Source organism: Cervus elaphus, chromosome 22 (genome assembly GCF_910594005.1).
Source record: "Cervus elaphus chromosome 22, mCerEla1.1, whole genome shotgun sequence".
In the NCBI taxonomy this organism is placed as follows: domain Eukaryota; kingdom Metazoa; phylum Chordata; class Mammalia; order Artiodactyla; family Cervidae; genus Cervus; species Cervus elaphus.
In genome coordinates this window covers 43,866,741-43,882,777 of record NC_057836.1, presented here as the reverse complement: position 1 = coordinate 43,882,777, position 16,037 = coordinate 43,866,741, and the positions used below count along the sequence as shown (strand labels likewise).

At 48.2% G+C, this 16,037-nt stretch overlaps 1 non-coding gene across 1 annotated transcript; it reads right to left on the bottom strand.

The window, feature by feature from the left end:
* Nucleotides 1-12,501: 12,501 nt before the first annotated feature.
* LOC122680897 lies at nt 12,502-12,605 on the bottom strand. The gene has a single exon (XR_006336815.1). It is a non-coding gene; the product is annotated as a U6 spliceosomal RNA (small nuclear RNA).
* Nucleotides 12,606-16,037: the final 3,432 nt, after the last annotated feature.

Sequence of the window (16,037 nt, the reverse complement as noted above, 5' to 3'; positions counted from 1 at the left end):
AACTCTTAAATCATTTCTCTCTCTCTCTCTCTCTCTCTCTCTCTCTCTCTCTCTCTCTCTCTCTCTCGCACACACACACACACACACACACACACACACACACTCAGAGTCATGTGTTTGAATTTACCTAGCTTCTATCTCTTGCCCAAGGGTTCCACCCTGTCTTTGCTTTGCTAAAAAGAGAGTCCTAAGATGTCAGGGAAATCCGGCAAGACATTCTTCCTGTCGTTAACCAGGATTTACTGCAACGTGGAAAAGAAGTACAGTGTTGTCTTTAAAAATTGCACCCATGCCCCCAACACTGGCAAACAAGTCCAAGAGTTAAGGCTGAACTCAAGAGTCACAGACACTGGTTCGGGTTACCTGCGACCTTTGGGGACGAGAAGCCAGTAAGCTACATTTGCACCCAAGTCGTGTGGTTCTAGAGTGCTGGCTCTTACTAAAAGCCATACCAGGCAAGTTGGCAGGGGCGATTGATTTTTTAAAAGTCGAGTGTGATGCCAGGCACTTAGCAGGCGCCGAGTGGGCTGGGCCGTCCTTCAAAGGAGGCTGCTATTCCTCCCACCAGACTCCAAACTTTCGGGGAGTCCAGCACTACCCCCTTCGCCGGCTCAACCACTCCAGATAGCTTGCTTCGCGGGTCCAAGGCTCCTATGAGCGGGATCGAGCCGGGGAAAGTGCTCGGACCCGGCACCGGGCCAGGCGTGGTCGGGGGATCGTGCGCGCCCCAACGGGAGCGGAAGCCCGAGGGTCGCCTCCCCGGGAGGCAAGGCTAGGCAAGGCGAGGCGCGCGCTTCCCGGCAGGAAGGCGCTGGGAGGCGCGGCCTTGGAAAGTTGCCCCCGGCGGGCGGGCTGCCTCAGGAGGCCGGCCGACGAACGCAGGTGACGACAGCCGTTCGGATGGGACGCGCTGGCAGCGCTCACCTTATAAGGGCAGGCTCGGCGCGGGCGGGGCGGGGCCGGCGCGGGCGGGGCGGGCGTCCTACCCTGCGGCCCCGCCCCTAAGCCGCGCCGAACGTCTGTGGGCAGACTTTCTGCAAGGGCAGGCAGGCCCCTGCAGTGATGCCCTCAGGTAACCAGAGTCTCTTTGGGACACCCCCTGCGTCTGTCTCCAGGCTGAGACCCGCTTCGGCCCCGTCTCATACGGCCTAAACTTGACCGACTTGCTTTGTGACTGTGGGCGGGCTTCTTCAAGTCCCCGCGGTCGCAGGCCCTTACTAGGGTACCTGGGGGGGGGGAGGGGGCGGGGGCGGGCGGCCACGGGGATACCTTTAGTGACCGCATCTTGGAGCACTCACTCACCTGGCTTTACAGTCAGCTGGTGCACCTTGCTGGCCAGGGCTGCCTTTTCTAACTTAGGAAGTCTCTGTAACCTCAGCCCAGGGCTTGGCTGAACAGTAGCCATTGATCCTGTCAGAAGTGTTTGATTGACTGGGCACTTCTTGGTGGGAGGAGACGCCAAACCTGAGAGGAAGTGTCCGGCAGGAGTCAGTCCGCTGGTCGCCTGGCCTCCTCTTTTCTCCCTCCAGGCTCTCCTCACAGTCCAGATCCTTTTTCTACGCTCATCTGTTCAATGGCGTCTTCTGTGACCTGCACTCCTTACTGCCCTTCACAGCCGCCCAGGTGCCCTCAGGCTGCCTTGAGGGGCAGCAAAATATACCACCCCAAAATACACCTCTTTGGTCCATTGATTATTTTAAGCTGATTATTAAAAAAAAGAATAAGAACAGCAGACATGAGAGAAGCTCTAAAAACTGAGTATAAGTTACCTTTTTGTAAGAAACATTTACATTTATTTTATTTTATTTTTTGAAACATTTACATGTATAAGGGGAATCTCCTGTAAGGGTGTCTTCCTCTTCCTACCAGGGAGAACCTGTGGTCAGTCTTTCAACCGTGTCCCACTCTTTGCCACCGCATGTGCTATAGCCCACCAGGCTCCTCTGATGATGCAATTTTCTAGTTAGAAATACTGGAGGAGGTTGCCACTTCCTACTCCAGAGGATCTTCCCGACCTAGGGATCAAACCTGCATCTCCTGCACCTGGGAAGCCACCAGGGAGAGTAGGATGGCTCTAAATTTCTATCCAGGGAGAAACACTTATCCAAGGAGAAGGTAAGGACTTAAATATGCATAACAGCCTCACCCACTTTTGCTGTGCTTTTCCTGGTAAACTTTCACAACTGACTCTCCAGTCCCAACATCCTTTTTATTTAATTTAATGAGTTTACACCAAAGAAATAGGTAGCTATTTTACATGTAAGGAATAAAAATCTGAAAAAATAAACAATACAAAGGGTGAGAGCATTTTAACCAAGTTTACATTTCTTTTTGTTATGGTCTGTAACAATTCACCTCATCATATTGCAATATACAATCGAATTTACAGCACCCATTACCATCACATAACTAAATTTAAGAAAGTTGTTGTTCAGTCACTCAGTCGTGTCTGACCCTTTGAAATCCCATGAACTGAAGCACACCAGGCTTCCCTGTCCTTCACTATCTCCCTGAGTTTGCTCAAGTTCTTGTCTTTTGAGTCAGTGATGCTATCTAATCATCTCATCCTTTGCTGCCCCCTTCTTTTTTTTTTTTTAGCCCCTTCTTCTTTTATCTTCAATCTTTGCTGGCATCAGTCTTTCCCAATGAGTCTGTTCTTCCTGTCAGGTGGCCAAAGCACTGGAGCTTTAGCTTAAGCATCAGTCCTTCCAATGAGTATCCAGGGTTGATTTCCTTTAGGATTGACTGGTTTGATCTCCTTGTAGTCCAAGGAACTCTCCAGCGTCTTCTCTAGCACCACAATTCAAAAACATCAATTCTTGGTGTTCAGCTTTTTCTATGGTTCAACTCTCACATCCATACATGATTACCGGAAAAACCATAGGTTAACTATAGGCACCTTTGTCAGCAAAGTGATGTCTCTGTTTTTTTTTTTTTAATATGCTGTCTAGGTCTTTGTCATAGCTTTCCTTCCAAGGAGCAAGAATCCTTTCATTTCATGGCTGCAGTCACTGTCTGCAGTGATTTTGGAGCCCAAGAAAATAAAATCTGTCACTGCTTCCACTTTTTCCTCTTCTGTTTGCCATGAAGTGATGGGACCGGATGCCATGATCTTAGTTTTTTTAATGTTGACTTTTAAACCAGCTTTTAAACTCTCCTCTTTCACCCTCATCAAGAAGCTTTTAGTTCCTCTTCACTTTCTGCCACTAGAGTGGTACATCTGCATGTCTGAGGTTGTTCATATTTCTCCTGGCGATCTTGATTCCAGCTTGTGATTTATCCAACCTGTCATTCTCATGATGTACTCTGCATATAAGTTAAATAAGCAGGGTGACAATATACAGCCTTGATGTACTCTTTCCCCAATTTTGAACTAGTCCATTGTTCCATGTCCAACTCTAATTGTTGCTTCTTGACCTGTGTACATGTTTCTTAGGAGAATGATGAGGTGGTCTGGTATTCCCATTTCTTTAAGAATGTTCCACAGTTTGTTGTGGTCCACACAGTCAAAGGCTTTAACATGGTCAATGAAACAAGATTAACTTTTTTCAGGAATTTCTCTGCTTTTGCTACGATCCAAAGAATGTGGGCAATTTGATCTCTGGTTCCTCTGCCTTTTCTAAATCCAGCTTATATATCTGGAAGTTCTTCAAATACTCCTGAAGCCTAACTTGAAGAATTTTGAGTATATCTTGAAGAATTTTGAGCATAACTTTGCTAGCGTGTGAAATGAGCACAATTGTATGGTAGTTTGAACATTCTTTGGCATTGCCTTTCTTTGGGATTAGAATGAAAACTGACCATTTCCAATCCTGTGGCCACTATTGAGTTTTCCAACTTGCTGACATATTGAGTGCAGCACTTTTACAGCACCATGTTTTAGGATTTGAAATAGCTTATCTGGAATTTCATCACCTCCACCAGTTTTGTTCATAGTAATACTTCCTACGGCCCGCTTGACTTCATGTTCCAGGATGTTGGGCTCTAGGTGAGTGATCACACCATTGCGATGATCTGTGTTATTAAGACCAGGTCATTTGTAGCACCCATTACAATCATGAAACTAAATTTAAGCAACTACATCATTACTAATGGCCCTGAGATGAAACCAATTTACCTTCTATTAAAAACTACAGAATGCAAGCATTTTCTTTCTTTTTTTCAAGCATTTTCTAATAATGCTACTTAACCACCATTTGTTGTAAGAACTGTCACCAAAGTTTCTTGGAAGTGAGTCCACAAAGAATTAAATATTTAAAAGGTGAAATGTTCCTTATTTTAACTTTAGCAAGATCTTTCTTTTTTCATTGTTAAGAAGTACTTTAATAGTTTTAAAGCAAATGGTGATACAAGTAGAGTGCAGATAGCTAAAACTGTACTCCTGAGTTCAAACTTACAGAAAAATGTTTTGTAAATAGTTCTCAATTAAATATTCTCCCTCTTCAGCCCCCTACCCCAAATCTTGGATTTTTTCTTACAAAAGTTTGGTCAAGAGTAGAAATATCTCCAGGCAGATGTATATGCCACATCATAGCAAGAATGGTGAAGCCCAACTAAAGACTTTGGTATTAGAAATGGAAGGCAATTAAAATGTACTCAAAGTTACATTAAGAAAAGCTTTCACTGAGTAATACTGAAACAGTCACAAAGGTTAAGAAAATACTGATATCAAAGTACTAATGACTACAATATTAAAATAGACAAAAGCTACAAGAGCTTCCTTTAAAAACAAAAGACACAACATGTGAATAAGAATTGTTTTCTTGTTCTACTCATGAATTTTAGTCTTTATATTCATAGGATTAGTTATGTTGATGTCTAGTAGAGTTTCTTATGACATCTGATGAAGTCTCATTCCAACTTCAGATGGTGACTCTTCCCTAAGGAATCTCTTGATTTCGGTCACATCCTGGTCATGAGACAGTTTTTAAGTAGTGCAGCATCGTTGTGATTTGCTGAGGCATGAAGACATATCCTGTGTGCAATGCCATCCCCACCAATGCAAACCAGCATGGAATTGAACACAGTCTGCTCCCAGGGCTCCAGCATGTAGAGAGCTGTGACCAGCAGCTACTGGTGGTAGAACCAGGACATTTGCTTCCAAGCCTGTGCCTCTGGCATTGCAGACAAATGTCAGTCTGTCCTGCCAGCCTCTCCCCCAATATCTCCTTTTGCCTGAGCTGAGATGATATTTAAGGTGATGCTTTTGACCGTTTCTGAGAGTTACTCAGTTTCATGGGAATCTCCCATGTACACAGAAGGTATATATATTATTAAACTTTTGTTTGTTTTCCTCCTGTTAAGCCATCTTTTATTAATATACCAGCCAAAGAAAATTAGAAAGAAAGAAATGAAAAATATTTCATCCCTACAGTGTCAACCCTCTCAAGCTTAGCACACAGGGCTGTTCCCTAGAGGCATCAATGGTGTCCCACACTTCCTTCCTAGAAAGCCTTTCACTGGCACACACTCAGACATATGCTCATGCTGCAAAAAGGTACCTCTTAGTATCCTTCTTGTGACTTCTCTGCTGATAACTTAATCTTTCTGAGCTGCAATTTCTTCATCTGCAAAATGCAGATAAAATAATACCCATCTAACTATGTTATCATGTGTGAGTTAATGTCCATACCATGCTCAAGACGGTGTTGAACCAGATTCACTTGACTGTGTTCTAAATACCCATACACGCACTCTGAGTTCCCTGAGGGCTGGGCTTTTCCTTCTCTGCCCATGGGTACCCTGTGCCTGGCACAGAGTAGCTGCTGATTTTTTGTACTTGGTGGTGAGTGAAATTCAGGCACTGAAATTCAGGCAGTGGTGGGAGGGGAGGAGGTGGTCTCTTACCAGAATGGCCACCACTCACAATGAGAAGATAGACTTCACATATGCTGGGAGACGGCTTCCCAGGTGGTGCTAGTGGTCAAGCCTGCAATGCAGGAGACATAGAGAAGCAGGTTCAATCCCTGGGTCAGGAAGATCCCCTGAAGGAGGACATGCAACCCACTCCAGTATTCTTGCCTGGAGAATCCCGTGGACAGAGGAACCTGACAGGCTAGAGTCCACAGGTTTGCAAAGAGCTGGACACACCTGAAGTGACTTTGCATGCATGTAGTTGCTGGGAGATAGTATCTTCTAACTTTCCCTCCACAACCCCTACCCTAAGATTCAGGGCACCTCAGGAGGGGTGCAGGATAGCTATTGATCCCATGGTCCAGGTGAACCTCTGAGGCATGCAGAGGTGAAGTGACACTGTGAGTGGCAGAGTTAAGACTTCTCCCCCTTTAGCACTCAAAATCCTGTGTCCCAGGGACACTTTAAGTCTCAGGCAAACTAGAATGGTTGGTCACCCCAGATCAAGTTCCAAACCCTAGTCTCTGAGGACCCCCACCTCTGCCCTCCCCTGGGCCCATGTCATTGTCCCCAAGTTTTTTAGTGGGTTTCCTGGAGAGGAGACAATGCCCTCCTGTCCAGAGGGTCTGGGCAGGTAAAAAAAAAAAAAAAAAATCATTCTCCCTCTTACTCTTTCTTTCTTTTAAATAATTTTTGGCTGTGCTGGGTCTTCACTGATGCACGGGCTTTTCTCCAGTTGTGAGAGGGGGCTACTCTCTAGTTGCAGTGTGTGGGCTTCTCATCGTGGTGGCTTTCCTCATTGTGGAGCACAGGCTTTAGGGACCACAGGCTTCAGTAGTTGCCGCTCCCAGACTGTAAAGCACAGTCTCAATAGTTGTGGCACATGGGCTTAGTAGCTCTGTGGCACATGGGATCCACCCGGATCAGGGATCGAACCTGTGCCTCCTGCATTGGCAGGTGGCATCTTTACCACTGAGCCGCCTGGGGAGGCCTCTTACTCTTTCTTACCCCCAAATCAGACTCACGGCACAATGCTGGGGCATGTACAGACTTGTACGTGCCTTCAACTTACTTTGACAGACTCATGGCCACTCTGGGGACCAGACAAGGTGGCCAGCCCCACCCTCTGTGCTCTCAGGCTGCTGGGGGGAGATGGACGCCTGGACATGTGGCATCGGTCTGGTGGCTGGCCAGCTGGAAAGGGTCTCTGAAGAGCCACCTCCTGATCTGGCCCCTCCCCAGCTGCCCTTCGGCTCCCACCCCGTCTTCCTCCCCTCCCCCTCCCCCTCACTGGGCCTGGTTTCCTCCATTAACCAGGGAGTGAGAGCTGGTCTCTCTGAGGGCCTTCCTGCCCCGAGGTCAACGACTCAGGGCCAGCGAGGTTCTGGGAAATGCAGCCTCCAGAGAGGAGGCATCAGAGGCCAAGCCCTCCCGAACACAGTGAGGGCACAGCCCCAGCCTGACGTGCAGACAGACTCATCTTCCCAGGCCGCCCCAGCCCCTGCTGGCCTCATCCTCTGGGGCCACTGTCCTGGGGAGCTGTTCTCTGCTGGTTCCTCAGAGGCCGTGGGGCCAGCGCCAGGACAGGGAGGGCCTGGGCTGGCCCCACACAGCCTGTGTGTCTCCCCCTCGCTAAGGAGACACGCAGTCTTGTGGGCTTGAGAGCTGCGGCCCTGATGTTGGCCTGGCTGTAGCTGGGTGGTCAGGGCTAAGGGCTGAACGAACACCAACCAGGCCCACTAGGCAGCCAGTCCCTCACTTGCAGCCACCGTGAAGCCCCCCTCCTTCCCCCAGCCATGTAGTACTCAGCAATTCAAGCAAACGTGGGCATGGAAGGCAAGGCCTTTTGGAGGGGGGGACTAGACATGGAGAAGGCACCCCCCAGGGGCACTAGTTCCCGCTCCCCTCCCCTCTTATAGAAATACTCTCTCCCCATCAACCTCCCTATCGACCTCAGTCAAGAGCAGCCTCAAAACAGCCAGTGTGGGTGGGTGGGGGAATTTCCCTGGTGGCCCAGTGGTTAAGACTCTGCACTTCCAATGCAGGGGCTTGGGTTGGATCCTTGCTTGGAGAACTAAGATCCCACATGCTGCAACTAAGAACCCAGCACAGTCAGATAAATAAATAAAACTTAAAAAAAAAAAAAAAAATGACAGCGAAAACCCAGAGCCAGCTCAGGACTCTCTTCTCTTGCTGGTTGACCCCAGGCAAGGCCCACACCCTCTCTGGTTTCCATCTCCCTCTCCTGGCCCAGCCTTGATAGCTTCCTTCCTTTATTTCAGCATCACAGGTTTGATAGGGACAGAATGAAAGGACAAAGGAGGTGATTAAATAGTTAGTCCCACTAGGGAACTGTAAATAGAAAATATGACAGACCCCTGTAAGTTAATGATTTCTTAAGAAAAGAAAGCAGGTTTGCTTAACCACAAAATCAAGCAGGCTTGCTTAACAACAAAAGCATGCAACAGAAGCACTGGACATGCCCCAGAACAATAAAACAATGGTAGTATGAGACCCACACCCTGCCCAGTGAGTTCAGTAAGTTAATGATTCCTAGGACATGCTCTCTACATGCATAAAAAACAACAATTTATGGACCTAGCTTGATCACACAGGGACCAAAAAAAACTCCCCTGCTCAATCTGGAGGAGGAACTGATGATGGAAACCTGATGTCTACTCAAAAAAGACAAAGAAGATTTTCGCCCCCTCCCCACTTTTTCTTTGATTATATAACTGTAGCCCACTAAGTTCTCTGGGTGTGGCATTTCTCACCTGCCCACTTGTAAATCTCACAAGCATCCTGTTCTAATAAAATCACTTCTTATTTACCACTTTTGAAGAACCCGCCTGCCAATGCAGGAGACATTAAGAGACGTGGGTTTGATCCCTGAGTAGGGAAGATTGCCTGGAAGAGGAAATGGCAACCCACTCCAGTATTCTTGCCTAAAGAATTCCATGGACAGAGAAGCCTGGCTGGCTACAAGGGATCTGCATCCACAGGGATGCAGAGTCAGACACAACTGAAGTGACTTAGCATGCATGTCTACCACTTTGTTTTCGCTGAATTCTCCTCCACGCTGACATAAAGGAGCTCTTTGTCTCGCCACCCTCAAAATGACACCAATAGGTTTTAGGTTCCTTGTGAGATGGAAATGATTAATGCAGGAAATAACATGAGAGTACCTAACACATCCATCTCAAGAGGGAGAGTACTTGGTGGCCCAGGGACACAGAGAGGTGCCCAAAATCATAGGGGAAGTGGCAGAGGTGTTGGGGTTCAGCCAAGCCCCCTATGTGAGGAGAGAACATGCATGCATGCTAAGACGCTTCAGTCATGTCTGACTCATGCAACCCTGTGGACTACAGCCCACCAGGCTCTTCTGTCCATGGAATTCTCCAAGCAAGAATACTGGAGTGGGTTGCCCTGCCTTTCTCCAGGAGATTTTCCTGACCCAGGGATCGAACCAACATGTCTCACATATCCTGCATTGGCAGGTGTGTTCTTTATCCCTGAAAGTGAAAGTTGCTCAGTCATGTCTGACTCTTTGTGACCCCATGGACTATACAGTCCATGGAATTCTCCAGGCCAGAATACTGGAGTGGGTAGCCTTTCCCTTCTCCAGGGGATCTTCCCAACCCAGGGATCGAACCCAGGTCTCCCTCATTACAGGCAGATTCTTTACCAGCTGAGCCACAAGGTGTAATGAGGTCCGGGAGGTGGGATAAGGGTGAGGACAAGACCAGGCACGAGGCGAGGCATGGAACACCCCCTGGGAGGTTGTGTGCTCCAGCCATTCCTGTGCTCGTTCATCTTCGCTTGTCCTCTCTGTCCTCAGCCCCGTGGAAGGCAGTTCAAGGAAGAGCTGGGCTAGGAGCAGCTAGGAGCCTAGCTAGGAGCTAGGAGTGGCTTAAAGAGGGCTTTTATCCTCAGAACCGTGTTTTCTCAAAGCCTAGACCAGGATCCTCTGCATCTGAATTATGAGAGCTTTAATAATGCACATCCCAGGTCCCATCCCAGACCCATGACCATCAGCAGATCTTTATAAAAATGGTTAAAACTCTGCGATCCCAAAGTAGGGGGCAAGGGTTCGATCCCTAAGATCTCATAGGCAGCACAGCTCAGCCAAAAAAAAAAAAAAGAACAAACAACTTTGTTACTTTGGGCTTGGGAAGTGTCAGAAATGCCAGAATTTGGGGGGGCTGGGACTTTCTAAGGCAAAAGTGGCAGGGACTAAATGGTGGCTGAGGTGGGGCAGGTCTGATGGCATTCCTGCATCTCCGTCTCCCCTCCCCCAAAGTAGGTGGGTGGTGCAGGTGCTCAGCTCCAGCTCAGGTTTCAGGCCCAGGAACACTTCTCTGAGGTTCTCAATCATCAAAAAATATTCCCTTTGACCTGGGAGTCCCACATCTATAAAATCCCAAAGAAGAAATAACCTCTGTGTCTGAACTTGTTCATTCTGGCCTTGTAATAATGGATAAAAAAAAGTTAACTAAAAAGTACCTAAATGTTGGACGGTGAGGGAAAAGTTAAGGGTGTGATCCTAGCTGACCAACGATCCCCAGTCCGGGATGTCCTGAAGGATGGTTGTGGGGATGCAAAGAGCCACTGCTGTGGTGTGGTGGAAAGGCTGGAAGGGAGGAGAGCGGGACCCTGGGGGGTCAGATTGTCTGGTTCATATCCTGTCTCTGCCCCTTCCCAGCTGTGTGACATGAGGCTGTCACTAAACTGCTCTGAGCTTCAGTTTTCTCATCCATAAACTAGATGTCACAATAGGACCTACCTGCTAGGGTTATGTGTGTATTGAAGGAGTTAATACACAGAGTATCTAAACAAGCAGTGTCTGGAACCCCTGTGTTAGACACTACTGTTACACTCCATAACAGGCTGTTATGGCCTAATCTGTGTCTCCTCAAATTCATCTGTTGAAGCCCTAATCCCCCAGCACCCCAGAATGTGGTTAAAAATGTAGCATAGAAAAAAAAAAAGAATGTTACTGTATTTGGAGATGTGGCCTTTACAGAGGTGGTTGTTCATTTGCTCAGTTGTGTTTGATTCTTTGTGATCCCATGGTCTGTAGCACACCAGGCTTCCCTGTCCAACTCCCAGAGCTTGCTCAAACTCATGTCCATCAAGTCAGTGATGCCATCCAACTACCAGACGAGTGTATGCTCCTTGGTCCTTGTCTCGTCACAACAAAGATTTGGAATGACGGACATTAAAGCCCTCGACGCGTCACAGCTCTTGGGTCTTGGACAGACCGTGTTATAGCTCTCAGGTCTCGAACAGACCATGTTATAGCTCTTAGACAAATCAGTGTTACAGCTCCATTTTATTTAGAAAATAGCAGGAAAATCCATCCTTGAGGCGTGCCGACCCAAAGACACGAAGAGAAGAGAGTGGGGGAGTGCCCCCAGCGGTGGGGTCGAGGAGGGGGCGGAGAGAGAGAGAGACCTTGGCCCTTTGGCTCCTCTTTTTATAAGCCTTTTCCTCCCCCCTGGGCCTGCCCTATGTAAATTCGGCTAGCCAGGAGTGTTTTTGTTCTACTTGAGGTCCTTCCCCCTAGGCCTGCCCTATGTAAATTGGGCTAGCCAGGAGTGTTGTTTATTCTACCCTAGGTCCTCACTGCTCGGACCTTTCTTTGTTCTATTTTCAGGGGCTTTTCCCTTTCTTATCTTTTAGGCACCGCCATTCTGGACTTGTGTTTCCTATCCTAACTACCTAACACAACCATCTCATTCTCTGTTGTCCCCTTCTCCTCCTGCCCTCAATTTCTCCCAGCATCAGGGTCTTTTCCAATGAGTCTGCTCTTTGCTCCAGGTGGTCAAAAGGCAAAAAGAGATGACAGAGGTAATTAAGTTAAAATGAACTTTATTTGATCATTTTTGATGGTCATTTAAATGATCCAATTTAATCATTTAAGAATGATCATTTAAATGACCCAATATGACTGGTAACCTTGTATGAAAATAAAATTTGGGAGACTTCCCTGGTGGTCCAGTGCAATGTAAGGGCCATGGCTTCAATCTCTGGTTTGAGGGATTGAGCTTACTTCAACAGCACAAATATTTTTTAATTTGGCTGCACTAGGTCTTTGTTGCTAGGCATGGACTTTCTCTAGTTGTGGCAAGTGGGGGCTTCTCTTCATTGTGGTTTCTTGTTGAGGCAACTTGTCTCATGGAGCAAGAAACGGGCACGCAGCTTCAGTAGTTGTGGCGCATGGGCATAGCTACTCCCAGGCACATGGGTTCTTCCTGGACCAGGGATCAAACCTGTGTCCCCTACATTGGCAGGAATATTCTTTTCTTTTCTTTTTTTTAAAAAATTAATTCATTTTTTAATTGAAGAATAATGGCTTTACAGAATTTTGTTGTTTTTTGTCAAACCGCAACATGAATCAGCCATAGGTATACATATATCCCCTCCCTTTTGAACCTCCCTCCCATCTCCCTCCCCATCCCACCCCTCCAGGTTGACACAGAGCCCCTGTTTGGGTTTCCTGAGCCAGACAGCAAATTATTTTACATATGGTTATGAAAGTTTCCATGTTATTCTTTCCATACATCTCACCCTCTCCTCCCCTCTCCTCAGGCAGGAATATTCTTAATCATTGTACCACCAGGGAAGTCCTAGAAACTTTTTTCTTTGCAAAATGTGGAACACTTTACAAATTTGCATGTCTTGTTTGCACAGAGGCTATGCTAGTCTCTGTATTATTCCAATTTTAGTATATGTGCTACTGAAGTGAGCACCCTACACACTTTCAACACGCTGCTTACCACATAACAGCAGTATGCTCCAACATTACATATATTGTCTCATGTCAATCTCTCAACCATAAGGGTTATATACTATCTTCCCATTTCAGAGATGAGGAAAAATGAGGATTGACTAGTGAGGGGGATGGCTCTCACTGGAACCAGGTCTTTCTGACTCCAAGGCCCTATTCAAAGCCTTGCTCCATCCCCCTTGGTGGTGCCCTACTCAGCCTCTGGCATCCTTGCCTTCCTCCTGGGACAGAAAAGTCATGTTATTTTTCCATCTCTGTGCCTTAGCACATGCTGTTCCCTCTGCCTGAAATACTCTTCCCAGTACCTGCCTCTGACTCTTATCCAATTCTCCCAAACAAAACCCCTCTATTTATTACCCAGCCCTGCAGCCTTGCTCCTTATCAGGGCTTCCACTTTTTCTGTGCTTTATCATTATGATGGTATTTGTTACTTGTTGCTACTCTGGCATTTATACTTTACATTGTATCCATGTGTTTGCTGTAGGATTCTTGAGGGCCAGGGCTCTGTCCTCCTCTGCTTTTTTTTTTTTTTTTTCTTTTTTCTTTTCACTGTTGTGTCTGACTCTTTGTGATCCCATGGACTATAGCCTGCTAGGCTCCTCTGTCCATGGGCTTTCCCAGGCAAGAATACTGGAGTGGGTTGCCATTTCCTTCTCCACCTCCTCTGCTTTGACTCCTAATTCCTAGCATCAGGCAGCCCAGAGAGGCATCCAGATACACCAGCTGGCTGAGGTTAGTGAGTGAAGCCACTGTGTTGGGACTAGAGAGAATACTGCAGCTTTAGGAGTAGTTCCTAAGCAAAGGACTCCTCTGCCTCCTGCCTGGGGCCAGGGTGGTGAAGGCAAATGAAGGAGAGAGGCCCCAAATCCCCACTCTTGGCATGAGAACAGGGATGCTGTGACTCCCCTGGGATCGGAGAGTGGCCAAGGAGGAGGCCGAGGGGTCTGGCCCCCCCCCCACTCTTGTTTCATTCCCTCGTTCCTGGGCACATCACACCATCTCTTTGGGCCTCAGTTTCCTCGTCTGTGATATGGGAACAATGGTTGCTACCTCAGGTGGGTGTTGGGAGGGTTAGATGTGGGTGGTACACCTGGCAACGTGGGACACAAAGGGATCCATGCCAAATTGCCTGCCTGCTCGTGGTTGAGGCAGGCAGCCGGCCAGAGACAGACAGCTACATGCCTGTGGTCAGCCAGGAAGCCGGCCGAAGATGGGGACCCAACTAGCAGCTGTGTAGCAAGGGCGTCCTGGCTCACACCCATTGGTGGCTGTGTGGATGGCTGGCTTAGAGGCTGAGTGAGAGGCTGGGTCAGAAGTGGCTCAGAGGCATGGAGACCAGGGGACCAGACTCAGGGTGAATTCCAGTGGGCATTCTCCAAGGGTGAGGTCACCACCAGGAGGGGGGTGGTGGCAGGGGTCAGAGCCAGGACACAGAGCCGAAGGTAAGGCCCACTGCCTGGCACAGTAACAGGCCCCTCCCATGGTGAGGTGCTGGGGTCCTTAATTCTATCTCGGGAAGCCTGGTGTTTCCTGTTTAACATGTAGCTTAGAGGTGGGGGAAGCTGGGGGAGGGGAAAAAGCAAAGCAAAGGACACTTCTTGAGCACCCGCAAGGGGGTCCAGCATGTTTAATCCTCATTCCGTGGTGATTATTTTTAGCCCCAGTTTGAAGATGGTGCAATTGAGGCTCAGAATGGTGGAAAATTTTCCCCCAAAGTGAAAGCGGTATATCTAATGGGTGAGAACCCAGAGACTTTGGAATCAAGCATATCTGAGTTCTGATCTGAGCTCCAATACCTGTTCATGCAGTTACTAAAGCTTCCTGGGCCTCAGTTTCCTCATCTGTGAAATGGCAATAATGATAGTCCCTACCTCACTGTGAGGGCTCAGTGAGATGACAAATATGACATTTAGCCTTCATTTGTCCCCATTTTGCTGCTGTGACAACTGAGCCTGAGGCTGGTGAGGCCGTGTGTGCAAGACCACACCACTAGTGGATGGTGAATTCAGGACCTGAACCCAGATCTGATTCTTTCTTCCCGACTTACACCATCGTGTGGTGGCTCGTGGCGGCACCCAGCTTCCAAAAAGCTGGGGAGGAAAGGCTCCCAGATTTCTGGCAGAGCCGTGTATAAGCCAGGCTGGGGACCGGGGTTCAGGGTCACGCCTGCACCCGGTATTCCAGGCAGCAGAGAGGAACTGCGACAGCGTGCCTGGAAGCCTGGCTCGTTCACAGCATCCTGCCCTCTGCTGACATTGTTCTCTGGACCCTTCCAGCCCATGCACATTAAGGTTTCCGGTAGCCTGGCCAAATTACCTTCACTTACCGGAGAAGCCCTCCCCAGGCAGCTGGGGTAGTGGCTGAGCTGCCCTGGGACCTTCACCCAAGGCCAGGCATGCTGGGCCGGGCACGGGCACAGCCCCAACAACATCCCCTTGACCAGCAGGTCATGACCCCACAGACTGCCCTTCTCAGAGACACTGCCGGCCTGCTTGCTCCCCACTCCTGGAGCCCAGTGAAGAAAAGGCCATGATTCATTTCCATTTTAGGGTTGGCTAAAGTCAAGGCACTTGGCTTCAGGTCTCAACCATCACAAACACTCTGTGACCTGGGCAAGCCTTCCCCCTCTCTGCGCTCTTCTGAGGGTCTGGACGATACTCCAGGAATCCTCACACTCTGACATTCGTTCAGGGTGACCCACCACCCCTTGCTCTGTTGTCTTAAAGCTAAGCGCTTCCCAGGTGGACCAGTGGTAAAGGATCCACCTGCCTGGAGAAGGAAATGGCAACCTACTCCGGTATTCTTGCCTGGGAAATCCTATAGACAGAGGAGCCTGGTGGGCTACAGTCCACGGGTTGCAAAGAGTTGGATACAATTTAGTGACTAAACAACAACAAATTGGGACTTCCCTGGTAGTCCAGTGGCTAAAACTCTGCGTGCCCAGTGAAGGAGGCCTTGGGTTTGACCCCTGGTCAGGGAACTAGATCCCACATGCCACAAGTAAAGATCCCATGTGCCACAACTAAAGTCAAATAAATAAATAAATACTGAAAAACAAACAAACTTAAAGCGCAGGCTTCTTGAAGCTGTGGTCACTTTCCCTCCCATGTTTAGAAGGCACCCACAAGAATGACCACCATTCATCCAATCAAGTGCTTCTAAGACCTGCTAAGGCTCTTTGGCACTTAGCAATCCTATTGGATAGAGGGTCTTGGCCTTTCCACTGGTGTCACTTGGCACTCCGTCTCCTCATCTGTGTAATGGGAAGAACTGCCCGGCAGGGGAGTGGTGGGGTCACAGCAGAGAACATAAACTCTACAAACTCAAGCTTCCATCTCCACCTCCAGATCAACTGGGTGAACTTGTTATTAGGAGTAGAGGTACAGAAGCCACA